Below are 14,660 nucleotides of genomic sequence, written 5' to 3' on the forward strand. Positions count from 1 at the left end.
CAGACGGAAGAGCTGTTTTGCAGTGAATCGAAGTTTAGTGTTGAGGAGTCGAAGCGAGATCAGTTGAAGATGACGCATTCTTTCGTCTAACCGTCCTCTTATAGCACACTCGTTCCAGATATCATGCACCAGAGTTGCTGTTTCGTTAGCTTTGTTCTGAACGTGGCTGAAAACTTCGATCATAATAAAAAACCAAGAAAAACAATACGCCAAAAAAACTAAGTTGCCACCATATTCAATAACGGGTTGAGATTCACCGTTGACCACCAAAAAAATTGTATAATAAACTGTCTCGATTACGTTGTCGAACCACATTATTAAAGCTGCTATTATTGTGGTTTCGAAATTTTTGACAATTTCTGTTGTCAAATGTACCAAATGATGATGAAGTAGTGACAGATCTTGTACTTGATGGATGTTGAAGTTGATCTGGCGTCGTAAATGAAGATTTATCAATTCAAATTTAAACGAAACGACGTTTAATATATCATTGAGATACAAAATGTCGAAACAATGCATGATGGGACCGAAATAATACATATATAGTGTGAGTTGTGCAGGAGAGTAATAAAATGGAAAGAATACAAAATTTAAAACAAGCCATCCAATAAGGATTAATCTCTTCCAGTTATTATGTTTTAGATATTTTCTAGTGCATCTAGTGGAATGCGTGGTAGAGTAGAGTTTCACTTCGTTAAGATTAAACAAGAGCATTTTTAATTTATTACTTCTATTATAATAACAAAAGAAACAAAAATTTATGCTCAAAATATTTCCATAATTGGTGAAATTCTCGATGTATAAAAATATTTCTGTGCTGAAAGACTTATACCGATTGTATTTCACACAAAGATAAATAAAATAGCAGAAGAGCGGAAGAGACCACAGCCGATGAGAAGTTTTTGAAAATCTTGGAGTGGACGAGTAGGAAAACTGAACAATTCCTATTAATTTGTAAATACATTTTAAATATATTGGCGTAGTTTCGAGCAAACACATTTGTGGTGCAGGGACAAATAACAACTGAAATATAATAGTTCTCTTTTGTTAATTGTTTATATTGATTAAATGTGATGACATTAATTTAATTTCACGCAAAATAGAAGAAGCAATAGTAGATTATACCACTTCTTGTAAAAAAATTTTTAGACAGAAACATTAATGGTCTAATGATGTATTTGGATATTAATTAATTTAATCCCATCTTGACTTGTACAAGGTCCCATTTAAAAATTGCAGTGGTTGCATATATAAATAAAATAAAAATATATAATGGTATATTATGCAACAAGTTTTATAAACGACACTTTAGACACAAGTTTTATATGTTTAGAGAAGTTTATAAAACGTGTTGCATCTATACCTTTTCTACGACCAAATAAACAAATGAAACAAACATCTTTTTTATTAAACGTTAAATGAAACATACAAACTAAATTCATCGAAATATTATGTACTGATACCGTGATTTCTCACGCAACAAATTGTTGGTGACTTCTACTGCCGCTTGGGTTACTTCAGGAGGGGTATTTTTCTCTTCATTATCAGTTTCTATCAGATCCATATTTGAAAAGTAGAACGAATTATTTCACTGCAATGACGTTTTCTTTTATGCCGGATCCGAAACTGATAAACGTCAAAATACCAACTTGATCTAGGGCTAAATATGTCCAAAAACTTCAAGCCGTGTTTAAAGAAACGAATGGACATCAAGTTGTGACTAATGAACAATCGTATTTAAAGTGACGTTTTATACACTATTTGTCAGTGCAAAATGTGACACTTTAGAGAAAGGAATAGAAAAACAAAATTAAGATCACGCTTTTATTTAAACGCACTAAAAGTGACTACATATATCATTCATTAGTTCATTACCTTATAAACCAATGAGAATCTTTGATTTTCTTTAGTTACCATGTATAACAGCGATAACAAATCATTGCAGTAACCACGGCGATTTCACAAACCTTTGTATTTTCGCTCGTCGCCTTAACTTAACTTAATTTTTTGGGCTAGCCGTCACATCAAATCGTTCGGCTACTGAATGTGTCCAATCGGTTTCGGGGACCTGTTATACTCTGTTATACTCGACGTGTTACCTGAAACACCACGTCTCGTATAGTCGAGAATTTTCAATCCTCTAGTTGTAGATATATAAAAAGTTATCTTAATTGTACAACATGGAAAAATATTTATGCTGGGTGCCCTATGATTCAATGGGGCAATGTCAACTCAAAAAAAAAAGAAATATTTTCAGATTATTGGGATATCGAATGTTTTTAAATTTAGTACTTACAACAAAAAAGAAGATAGATTTTTTTTATCTGATACATATTTTATGACTAATTGACTGCTTAACAACGTACAGCTAAGCTGTTCCACGAATTTTGGTGCACCTGTATACAAGGAATAAAAGTCTGATCACTTTTAATTACATTTAATAAATTGTCAAAAAATTCGATTTAACGTTTAGAATTACATTTTTAAAAGTCTGTTAGTGATCTCTTAACCTTGTACATGCATGACTTCTATTTGATTTAGTAATAGCAAATTTATCAATTTTACGGCTAACAGATATGCTTATTGCTACTTTTTAAATCCATTTGGGTAAAAATGTTAGTTGCTGACTTGATACGAATAAGACGATGATATGCTATAACCTGAAACTGGATCTAGAAAGATTTTACGATATAGTTGTTCCGAAACGAAAGGTTTTAGGGTGGTACAACCTAGTCTTTGAGGCAATTTTGACATTGACAATTGTTTATGCAGGTGTCCCAGAGTTGTGAAAAAGCTCCATAATTTGTTTGTTATTTAAGATATCAACTTTTCCTTTTTTCTAGATGATAGCTACGCTTCTGATGCACATTCGGAAAATATTGCGACATATTCATATACAGGTGTCCCAATATTATAGAAACACGGAACCTACCCAGTTTGATTTCATTTTTGGATTCTATGCTAAGTTATGAATCAAATCTATAAAGGTTGTTTTTTAATTATCTACCATCGTTTTTCATCTGTGGCGTTCTTTTTACCAGAATTTCGAATTGCAGGGGTCCGTACCTTCCACATCGTTGCACATAAATTAAAATAATTGACGCTGCTTGATTCCTGAATGTTTGCCGCATCTGTTGAGTGTTTAGTCAACAACCGGCTCAGTCACATATGCCTACTACGATTTTTTAAACATAACAAACTATTTTTTTTTCAAATGGTACCCCGTATTTATTACTGGTCGAAAGCTGGGTAGGTTCCATTTAAAAAAAAAAACATAACCTTAGTGTTTTTATAATATTGGAATATCTGTATACCGCAATATTTTCCGAATGTGCAGTAGAAACGCAGCTATCGTATAAAGAAAAGAAGAAGTTGATATCTTTAATAACAAACAAGTTATGGAGCTTTTCCGCAACTCTGGGACACTGTATGTGCTGCAAGGTTTACTCTTTTCAAAAGGTTCTAGGCAGTTTTCTGATTTGGCTTCGTTTTCTCCAGGTTTAAAGTAACAGATTAAAAATAAGTTAATTCATAAGAATACTTTTTAAAGATACGAAGGACATAATTTCATATTACTAGCTTACTCTAAGAAAACGTGGACAATGGGTATGAAAAGATCAGAATTAACGGAGAAAAATTGTCTTCCTCATCTAGTTTAGTCTAGTCTAGTCGAGAATACAGCGAAGGACAATACTTGGGAGAATAAATACTATTTCCTAAAATAAATGAAATATACTTTTTATTCGACACTGTCAAAATTTTAAGCGATTTTAGCCTTTAAGGGGCTCGTCGAACAAAAAAACGTTGTATTCAACTCGTTCGTGTGTAAATTGGGCCTTTTTTGGCACGCGTGAGCCATTTTAAAACGCGAGGGAAATGAGTAATAATTTAATTTTTGTTAGCCATTCCAATAATAAATTCTTTCTGTCTACACCATCATTGAATTTACAACTGTGCATAGAACTGCAGCAATATAACAACATACGTTGCAATCACTACAAACATCTGAAATCAAACGTCCAGTCCAAATTGAAGAAATCTCTAACAGTAAACTTAAGTTTAGTGCCGAGGAGCCGAACCTAGATCAGTTGAAGGTGGCGAATCCTTTTTTCAAGTTTACCATTTGCGGTATACTTGTTGCATACCTACGTTAATAGGTGGCTGTTCTGTGAGAGGTGTTTTGAACACGACTAAAAATGCCGATCAAAACTAAAAACCAGTAAAAGAAATACGTCACATAAACTATGTTGCAGCCGTAGTCAGTGAAGTACTCGGTAGTTCCGTTAATCGTTATGGAAATGATGTAATAAACTGTTAAGATAACAGCCCTTTCACAATGGCGTTAACGTTACGGCGATGTTAAAACGTTAATGTTAATGTTAGATATAATTACATGTATTTCAGTACTTTGTATAAATTATTTCCGTTGGCTAATGTTAGAATGTAACGTTAAGAATCCAGAACATTTCTAGAACTAATGTTAACGCTAACAATATCACGCAACATTAATTTTCATCATAACGTCATTGTGAACGGTCTACAATGAAATACATGTAATTTTGAATTTCTAGATCTAACGTTAACATTAACGTTTTAACATCGACGTAACGTTAACGCCATTGTGTATGGGCCTTAATGCTTTCGAACCACAAAATTAAAGTTGCCAGTATTATAAGCTCAAAATTTTTCATAATGTCGACAGATATGTGTACCAAGTCGTCAAGAAGATATGAAAATTTATGAATATGTATGTCGGATGTTGGAAGATTTTTTTTCTTCTTGAATGGCTCTGATTTTCTCAATTCTAGATAATGTAAATGTCTTCAACATATCTACCGAATTAACTTGACGTTGTAAGTGTAGATAGATCGTTTCGAATTTGTGCAAGATTAGACCGAGAACATCGTTCAGAAATAAATTTTCGAAACAGTTGATTATAAGCGGAAACAGATACATGTAGATTATAACTTCTGGGTCAGCATGGAGAAATGGCACAAATGCAAACTTTAAAAAGAGTAGACCGATTAGAACCAATCTTTGCCTGTTATTCTGATTTGGGCGTTTACTCTGAAAACGTTTTAAGTCGCTAACTTTCAGCAGAAGAACCCTCAAATTGTCACTTCTTGTATAAAAACAGACGAAATAAAAACACATGCATAGAAGGTTTCCATAATTGGTCACTCTTCCTATGTAGACAAAAAGATCCTAGTTTGTGTGATCAGAAATGTTGTACTTTACACAGAGATTAATAAAACAGCCAAAGAAAGGAAGACACCTTATTATTCCTTGCTTAATTTTTGAAAATTTTAAATTTGAGTCTTTCTCGGCAAATTGGACAATCCCTACTAATTTGTAAATGCACGTCAAATATTTGGGCGTAGTTTGGAGTATATATGTTACGGACAAAGACGATAAATGGACATTGACGATAACGGCCGGACAATGACGTCAATGTCCATTTTTCCTGGCGATTATCGATAATGACCGAATATTGATGTTATGGCCCGTGGCGGGTGGGCAATGTTAATATAGGTTACATGATTATTATTGAAACTATGTATACACTATATTGTTTTCTTTTAGTTTTTTTGTTTATCAAATGTGTTGAAGTAGGTACTATGTGAAAAAATATTATTCACACTAATACTAATACTAATTAATAAAATACTAATTTTTCAAATAATAGGTAGAGTAGTCAAAATTATTCATTTTTGTTGAGGCATGAGAGTGATACATGTTACCGCGAATTGCAAATTTTTTTGTGCAGCGCGCTTGTATTATATTATGTTATGAGTTATCAACATTGCTCAAATTGCATGGACATTAACGTTATTGGCCGGTCATTATGGTTAATGTCCAACTTGACTGGCCATTATCGTCATTGACCGGCCAATAACGTTATTGGCCGAATTATCGTCTTTGTCCGTAACATATACATTGGTGACACGTCAGTAGATAACAACTGAATACATTTTCAGAGGCACTTTGTGTTAATGATTTTATTGATTATTCTAACTAGTCTAACTGAATGTTATTATGAGCTACAAAACTATTGTATTGCATTGGTAATTCGAAAAATATACTTTTTAACATCCATCAAAAAAGTGCAAGTTTTTTCATTCGTTTACGTTCATAAAATATGTAATTTTTGAATCGGTCAAGAAGCGTTAAAAAAATGCCATAGCGGTTCATTTTTGCACGCATTTTGCGTTAAAAAAAGTGCCGTAGCGTGTCATTTTTTAACGCAATTATAAAATTTTTCATTCATATGTACCTAGTAGTTTTTTAACGAGTTCGTATGTAAATTAGGATTTTTTTGGCATGAGTTGGCCAATTTAAAACGCGAGTAAAACGAGCGTTTTAAAGGTCCACGGGTTCACACAGGAGAAAATTTAGTGTCGAAAAAATTGTTATCTAAACTTAGGGGTGCCAAAAATTTTTTGTATGCAACTCGGTAGTAAAGTATCTTTTTTTTACTAGGCGGATTTGCCTTCTAAAAAAAAAGTATTACTTTACTCACTTGTTGCATAAATAACTATTTATAAAGACTCTATCGGTTTTTTGAGTTTATTTTAATGAATGAAAACATCCATTTTGATTCATATTTTTGGCATATACTATAGCGGACAATAAATTTAGGGGGGCAAATTTCGGACATTTCAAAAAAGTTAATGCAAGCGACCATTTATTATCATTATGACTGATGTGTTAGTTTGTCAAACTGAAGGTTTTCAAGCTGTTTGGCGTTTTCTTCGCCCTTTTCATAACTTACAGATCATGACACACTACCATAACTGATTTGTAGTGCGCATTTCACTCTAGTGCACGCTTCTTTTCCCAATTGACAAGAATGACAAAAATCGAAAATGGGGTTAGTTGAACATAATGCCAACTTCACATTTTGATGTCAAGCCAATGGCAGAGCGGCCTAAATTTATTGTCCACCATAGTACATAGTCTGGGACTCTGGTTCTGGTAGTTTTCTGACTTTGCCAAAACAAAATGAATCAAGGTATGCTAGTCTGTAGTAAATATTTAGAAGATCAAGATTCCTGATGTTAAAAGCAGGAACTTGGAAACTTTTTTTGTCTAGAACAAGAAGTTAATAATTTCAAAAGGATAGTGATACCGTTTTTCTGTTAAAAACTTTTGATATCTCCCCTATAGCTCGTGAGGTCAAACTTTCCATTGGTAAAAAAAGTTATGCACTCGTTGCATAAATAACTATTTTGAGTATTTTGTACCATTTTGCACTATTTTGCAAACGTTGTTGTTTAAAATCATTATCAAGCGTCCAAGTGGACGTTTTTTCACAAGTGAAATAAAATACTTTTTAGGCACCCTTAATAAAAACGGTAATTTTACGTACTCACAAGCGGCCGAAAAGTAACTCTTTTTCGGACGCACTTTCTCGAACTCTGACCGTGGCGTCATCTGTTTAGTAAGTTAACAACGGCAAAACCGATAATTGTCCTGTCACCATAAATTATGTAAATAACTAGGTAATAGTATTGCAAATATGAAATTAATTTTCTAGTTTTGTTGGCAAGCTAACAAATATTATTTAAAAAAAATGTTAATATGTATTAATAATTGTATCTACATATTTGAAAAAGGTAGATATAAAGTAAATTTGTAATTTTTCCAATGATTTCTTTTGCTTTGTAGTTCGTGCGGTCGCTTAAAAAATTTAATGCCAAAAAGTGCCTTTTGTCCTGTTTCAACCCTCGGTTGCGTCTCGACCAGAAAATTTAGACTCGGACGAAAAAGACGCACTTTTTGGCCTTGATACACAAATAATTACATACTTTACAGTTTGGGGAACTTTTTGAAATTTTATGTGTTTTTTACTTATTAACCGTGATACTCTAAATATTTGCAATGGAATTGAAGCAATTAATATGTAAATCCATCATCAGATCATGAGCTAAGAGAGTGCAATCCCATTAATGATTTTTTTTTCAGACACTAATAGAATAGGCTAATATTGGTTAGTTATTTTGTGTAAAATTAGATTACCTAATGTCCTCACATCCCATTAATATAAGCAATTAACAAAGGAGAACTATTCAGTTATTGATTGTCTGTGCACCACAAATGTGTTTGCTAGAAAATACGCCAACATATTTAAAATGTATTTACAAATTAATAGGAATTGTTCAATTTTCCTACTCGTTAATTCCAAAATTTCCAAAGATTTACCATCGGCTCTGGTCTCTTCCTTTATTTTGCTATTTTATTTATCTTTGTGTTCAATACAACCTCCATAAACGTCCCAATACAGAAATATTTTTTTACATTGATCATTGCACCAATTATGGAAATATTTTAAGCATACATTTTTGCTTCTTGTGTTATTATCAAAGAAGTAACAGTTTAAGAATGCTTCTCTTAAAACTTACTGAAGTGAAACCATGCTCCATCGCACATCCCAACAGAAAATATTTAAAACACAACAACTGGTACAGATTAATCCTCATTGGATTGCTTGTCTTAAATTTTATATTCTTTCCATTTTATCATAATCCTTCACAATTCATACTATATATGTATTATTTCGGGCCAATTATGCATTGTTTCGATATTTTATTTCTAAACGATGTTTTAAACATCGTGTTGTATAAATTCGAAATGATTAATCAACATTTGCGACGCAGGATCAACTTTAATGTGCAACATGTTCAAGAACTGTCACTTCTCCATCATCGTCTAGTACATTTGGCAACAGATATTGTTAAAAATTTCGAAACCACAATAATAGCAGCTTTAATAATGTGGTTTGAAAGCGTACTCGAGACAGTTTATTACACAATTTTTTTGATGGTTAATGGACAATCTCGACCCATTATTGAATATGGGGGCAACTTAGTTTTTTTGACGTATTGTTTTTCTTGGTTTTTTATTATGATCGGGGTTTTTAGCCGCGTTCAGAACAAAGCCAACGAAACAGCAACTCTGGTGCACGATATCTGGAACGAGTGTGCTACAAGAAGAGGGTTAGACGAAAGAATGCCCCATCTTCAATTAATCTCGCTTCGACTCCTCAACACCAAACTCCGATTCACTGCAAAAGAGCTTTTCTTTCTGGACTGGACTTTCTGTCATACGGTTAAAATTAATGTTTTAAGTAACGTCACATTATTTTTTAAATTTCAGATGATCGCCGCCGTTGCTACTTATGTTGTGATTCTTATTCAGTTCCAAATCTAAACTTCTCAATACAGGTTTCTAGTATGTAACAGTTAACAAAAGAAATAATTATTTTTGGAAAGCACCAGACAACACCAATTAAAAATTACTGTATAATTGAAGTACAGTAGAAACTCGTCAGGTCCGGGACCGAGTATGGGTGACGAATTATAGAAAATTCCAGGAAAAATAAACGCATTTTATATACAGTGCATTTTTTTTAACTGTTGCCATAGGGAATTGCCTGGTAAAACTTATACCCCCTGTTAACTTTTGTTCTGATGAAAATATTCAAACCATTTTTGGAACAAAGTTGGAAGATTTTTTAAACTATCGGACAGATTACAATTCAATATTCTAAATTGTCGAAAAAGTTGTGAAAAAAATATTTATAACACACCGGAATAATAGTACGTCGAGCGACCGCCAGAATAGCGTCCTTGTCGGCTCAACTAGCAACTGCCTATCGCCATTTTTGATTTTTGTCAGTTTCATTTAAAAAATAAATAGCGAGATCTTCTCGTGGCTATGATTAAATTTCTTTATAAAAAAAAAACAAAACGTAAAAACGTTAACGCACAAATAATTCAACAAATTAACAGAAATTATCAAAGGAATTGTTCAAACTGTTTTTCTTCGACAATTTTGTAAATTAATGTCGCACTGTAATGGAATTTGGTCAGGTACTGGTTGAGCCGACAGGGACGCTATTCTGGCGGCCGCTCGACGTACTATTATTCCGGCGCGCTTTAAAATATTTTTTTCACAACTTTTTCGACAGTTTAGGATATTGAATTGTAATCTATCCGATAGTTTAAAAAATCTTCCAAATTTCTTCCAAAAATGGTATGATTATTTTCATCAGAACAAAAGTTAACAGGGGGTATAAGTTTTACCATGCAATTCCCTATGGCAACAGTTAAAAAAAATGCACTGTATGTATTTTTATTTTTAATTATAAAATTCTTGTGCATGATAATAACTGGTGTTTTTTTTAAATTTGGCGTCGAAGTTAAAAAAAAATAAATATTAAAAATCTATCGATAAAAATAGTAGATAATACTTCCGACAATAACAAAGTTCATTTTTTGACAAACGTAAAGAGTTTGCTGATGACACAAAGAATGAACTCTTTTAACAAAGAAGAAAAAGTTAACTTCGTAAAATGGTATTACTCCGGACTATCTTTTAGAGACATGCAAGCAACATTTCCTGAATTCTATCCTGAGCGACCAATTCCAAGTTTGACATGTCAGATATCATACATTGTCATCTTTGGTTGTTAGTGTTGTCACCTCGGTTACACTTCACAGCTATTGCTATTTTGACAAATTCTTCAATTCTTTTTGCCATTATTGTGTACAGTTGCGGCCGTTGAAAACTCAGACACTTTGACAACGCCAAACTTTTGGCTTTGTAAATGGTACTGAAAGTGATGTTCCTCGAAATGTCACTCAATCATTATCCACATTAATTTCTCTCGCAATGGCTGCTATACTCACACCGTCCCTCAGTCAAACACATTTTTGCAAATCAGATAATTGCGGCATTTCAAAAGTTACGCGCGATTCTGACCTAATATGTCAAATACTGACACTGACTTTATAATCCTTGATGAAAATCCTGTTTACGCTAATCAAATTTCGGAATTTATACAGAGTGTTTAAATCTTTCCTGTCTGAGATTTCAACGGCCGCAACTGTACTTCCAGAAGATGTTAAAAAAATAGAATTGGGAACCATTTTTAAAACTCTACAACTTCTGTATTTAAGGCTTTGTTCTAAAATAATTAGGGGAGCCAATATCCGAGGATTCTTACTTTTACACGTAAAGTGCCTATGTACCAAAATCCATTCTACACCCGGTACATAAAACAACAAGATTCAATTAATCTAGCAGAGATGTTAGACAAGTATATTTTACTGCCTTCGAGTATTACGAGTACATGGACTTTACATATGTACTGTTTTTGTAATTTTAATTGACGTAACTACATAACTTCTACAGGGTCATTATAAATTTATAAATGATTGTCTCATCGCAGTAGGCGTTGGTGACGTAGTTGAATGTGCCGCAAGCCTCATCATAACATGAGTGAGACTAGTATCGCTGATAGCTGGCGCTACCGGCAGTAGTGGAAATTGGAAATCTGTCTACCAAGGAAATTAAAATTTTATTGCCGTTATAATTTTTTATCTGCTCCGCCCACTAAAATTGACCAATCAGAATCAAAGCCAGATTCAATCTGTACAACTTTTCATCACATTTGCCACGTAAAAAAGTTAAGGTTAGAATTTTGCTGTCAAGTCCACAATTATTGTTTTAGGTTCTAAAAAATAAAATGTCATTAAGACAATTCGAATGTCAGAAATTTTTACTGTGTAAATCAGATCGTCTTAACAACCTATTTGATTGGTAACTAAGAAAATGAAATGGGCGGGGCAGATAAAATGTTACGTTGTCCTTAGTATAGTTTGTCTAACAAACAAAATTTGTGTGGGTTTTCAACGCCAGCTGCGATGGGACAATCATTTATAATGACTTAATGAGTTAATGACGAGTCTTAGGACAAAATAAGTAGGCCGACAAGTCGACCAGTACAACTTTGCGTAATCCCTCGCTCACACATAAACACGATTCAGCTGGTTCATCTGTTATTTAAAGCGAACCAGCTGAATCGTGTTTATACATATAAGGCATTCACGATCTTTTTGGGACTGAGTTGGCTATGACCATCTAGTGATTTTGTTGGCAGTACCTCGGTGATAACTAAATTCCCTAAAGGAAATTGACACTTTTTGTGTTAGGTTAGGTTGTTTTCAGTTTAGGGTTATATTTTCTGAATAGGTACATTGTTGCCGGATCTCTTAAATCTGGACTGTCCTTGTTAAATTAAATTAAATCGTTTAATAGAAATTTTTTATCGTAATAAAATTATTTTGGCAATTTTGACTGATCCTTTGACGGAAATTTAAATTATTTTTACATACTTAATAAATCATTTCGTTTTTTACGAATATTAAAATAATAAATCTGACAATGCGGTGGCAAGAAAATGTCGAATAGACACTGACAGGAAAAAAATTTGCATCCGTTGCATCACTGAGTCAGGTAGAACAACATGAAAAGAAAAAATCATAGGCAACTCGGTCCCAAAAAGATCGTGAATGCCTTATATGTGAGCGGGGTATTACGTAAAGTTGTACTGGTCGACTGTCGGGGACTATTTTGTCCAAAGACTAATAATGAACCTGTACATACATATAGTAAATTCATTTTTGTAATGATGAACTAGAGATACTAGATTTAGTAACTTTTGTCTTGTGAACACCCCTTTTCAGCGCGAATTTGAGCTTTTAAAAAGTTAGGTTATGAGTCACGTCATTTGTTCTACAATTTTGTACTTTTTCATTATGTTTCCATTAGCCTTTAAAATGTTCTGCTTCGTCATTCATTTTGGCAACGACAATAATATGACAATTTAAATCTTTGCCAAATGTATAATTTTTATTAATTATTTTGTAAAAAAAAGAATCTAACAAAAAAAATTCCAGTTAGTTCGTCATTACACATGAATTTTTTGATCGACACTCTCAGAATTTGAGGATTTTTTCCTGCGTAAACAGATTTTGATAATTGTCACAACTTGTCAAAATGAAACGTCAAGCTAATTTTAAAGATTTTAAGCCATTTGAAGCCTTTAAGGGGCTTGTCGAACAAAAAAACGTTGTCTTCAACTCGTTCGTGTGTAAATTGGGCTTTTTTTGAAACTCGTAGGCCTTTAAACGCTCGACTCAGTCGCGTTTTAAACCCATTCATGCCAAAAAAGCGAACTTGTTTACTGTTTTACTCTTTTTGATCTCTTTGTAACGTAGACGGATTCAAATGATTTGGATCGATCGGTATAGATGAGCTGAATTCATCAGAGTTTATGAATTCGGGAATTCCTCTCGAGAATTTTCCTCTTGTTCCTCGAGGTCATCATCATCATCATCAGGATCATTTGGCGTTTACCTGTTTCATTAGTATACACGTTGAAGTCCGATATGCCCGTAGACGGACAAACAATAAATGCTTGATTTCTACAGGTTGTAACTACGAAACTATTGATCTGACAAAAAAACGTCCGTCTACGTTACAAAGAGATCAAAAAGAGTATGTAAAACAGTAAACTTCTACTGCATCGTGGACTATGCCCACTGGGGACACCACGTCAAAAAAAAAACGCACCCTATTGCTCTACCTCTGTGGTGGTGTGGAAAAGAAGAAAAAGTACAAAAATAAAACAAATTCTCGATTTCTATACGCTGTAACTACGAAACTACTGATCTGACAAAAAAACATAAAGAACAAAAAATGTAGAGAATAGCATGGTCTACATTTTCTATAAGAACTTAGATAGAGGTATCTCTCACGGATAATGAAATAATTGCAAAAATGTGATTTTGCACCCCTATTCTCCAATATGGCGGGGCGAGCGGCAACCCCCCAAGGTCACAAACTCAACAATATTAATAATAAGCCTGATAAAAGATACCTGCCAAGTATAAACTTTTCTGTACCTTTTGCAAGGTAAAACTCCCTATTGATTGGACTAACAGCTATTTATTAGATTAATGTTGTTTTCTAATAAAATTCTCATCCTTCAATCAATTTGATTAAGACAGCAAGCTTGTTGTGTTTGATATAAAATTTCCCAATTTGTAAAATACATATGTACTCGTATATGTAATAGTATTTTAGGTCTCAAAACTCAACTCAACGGTATACTGATGCTAGAAGATTATTAGAAAAAAAAGTTAAAAAAAATCTTCTTTCGTGTAGAAGCTACAAAAGCTCAAAAGTTACACCTTTTTGATTTTACAATTATCCTTTTTGGTGATTTTTTTGTGAGGGTAAAGAATTTGAATGAAAAACCAAAAGAATGTTTGTGTGGAATAATTTTCAATATTACTACTACTACTACGAGCCAGATTTGCAGCATGAGTGTCTTCAAATGACGAGTGCTCTTAAGTTACATAAAAGGAGTTTTTTTATGCTATTTTGTCTAATTTGCATATTAAATACTAGTCGAGTCAATGAAACCGAAAATTCGCTGAAACTTCTTAATCCTCAAGAATAGCTCCGATTTTGATGATTTTTTTTCAATGTTCGTTTTTATATCGGGTGTGTCAAAAAAATCGAACACCAAAGGAGGTATACAATTTAGAGTAATCATGGAACATGAAGAATTTTTTTTTCTAGCTTTTGGCCTTTCGTTAACGCGCAAGAGCTTTTGGAAGTTACAACTAAACTACTTGTAAAACTAAATGCTCCTGTTATTGATGTGGAAACCTGATAGTATATGTCAACTCTCAAAGGTGCCCTCAACAGATATCCAAAAATTCCTTTCACGAATACGTTCGAAATCCGTTTCTTCGTCAGTGTTAAATATGATGAAATTTGGTGTGGGAGAGTAGTTTTCAAACGCG

Source organism: Tenebrio molitor, chromosome 2 (assembly GCF_963966145.1).
Source record: "Tenebrio molitor chromosome 2, icTenMoli1.1, whole genome shotgun sequence".
Lineage (NCBI taxonomy): Eukaryota > Metazoa > Arthropoda > Insecta > Coleoptera > Tenebrionidae > Tenebrio > Tenebrio molitor.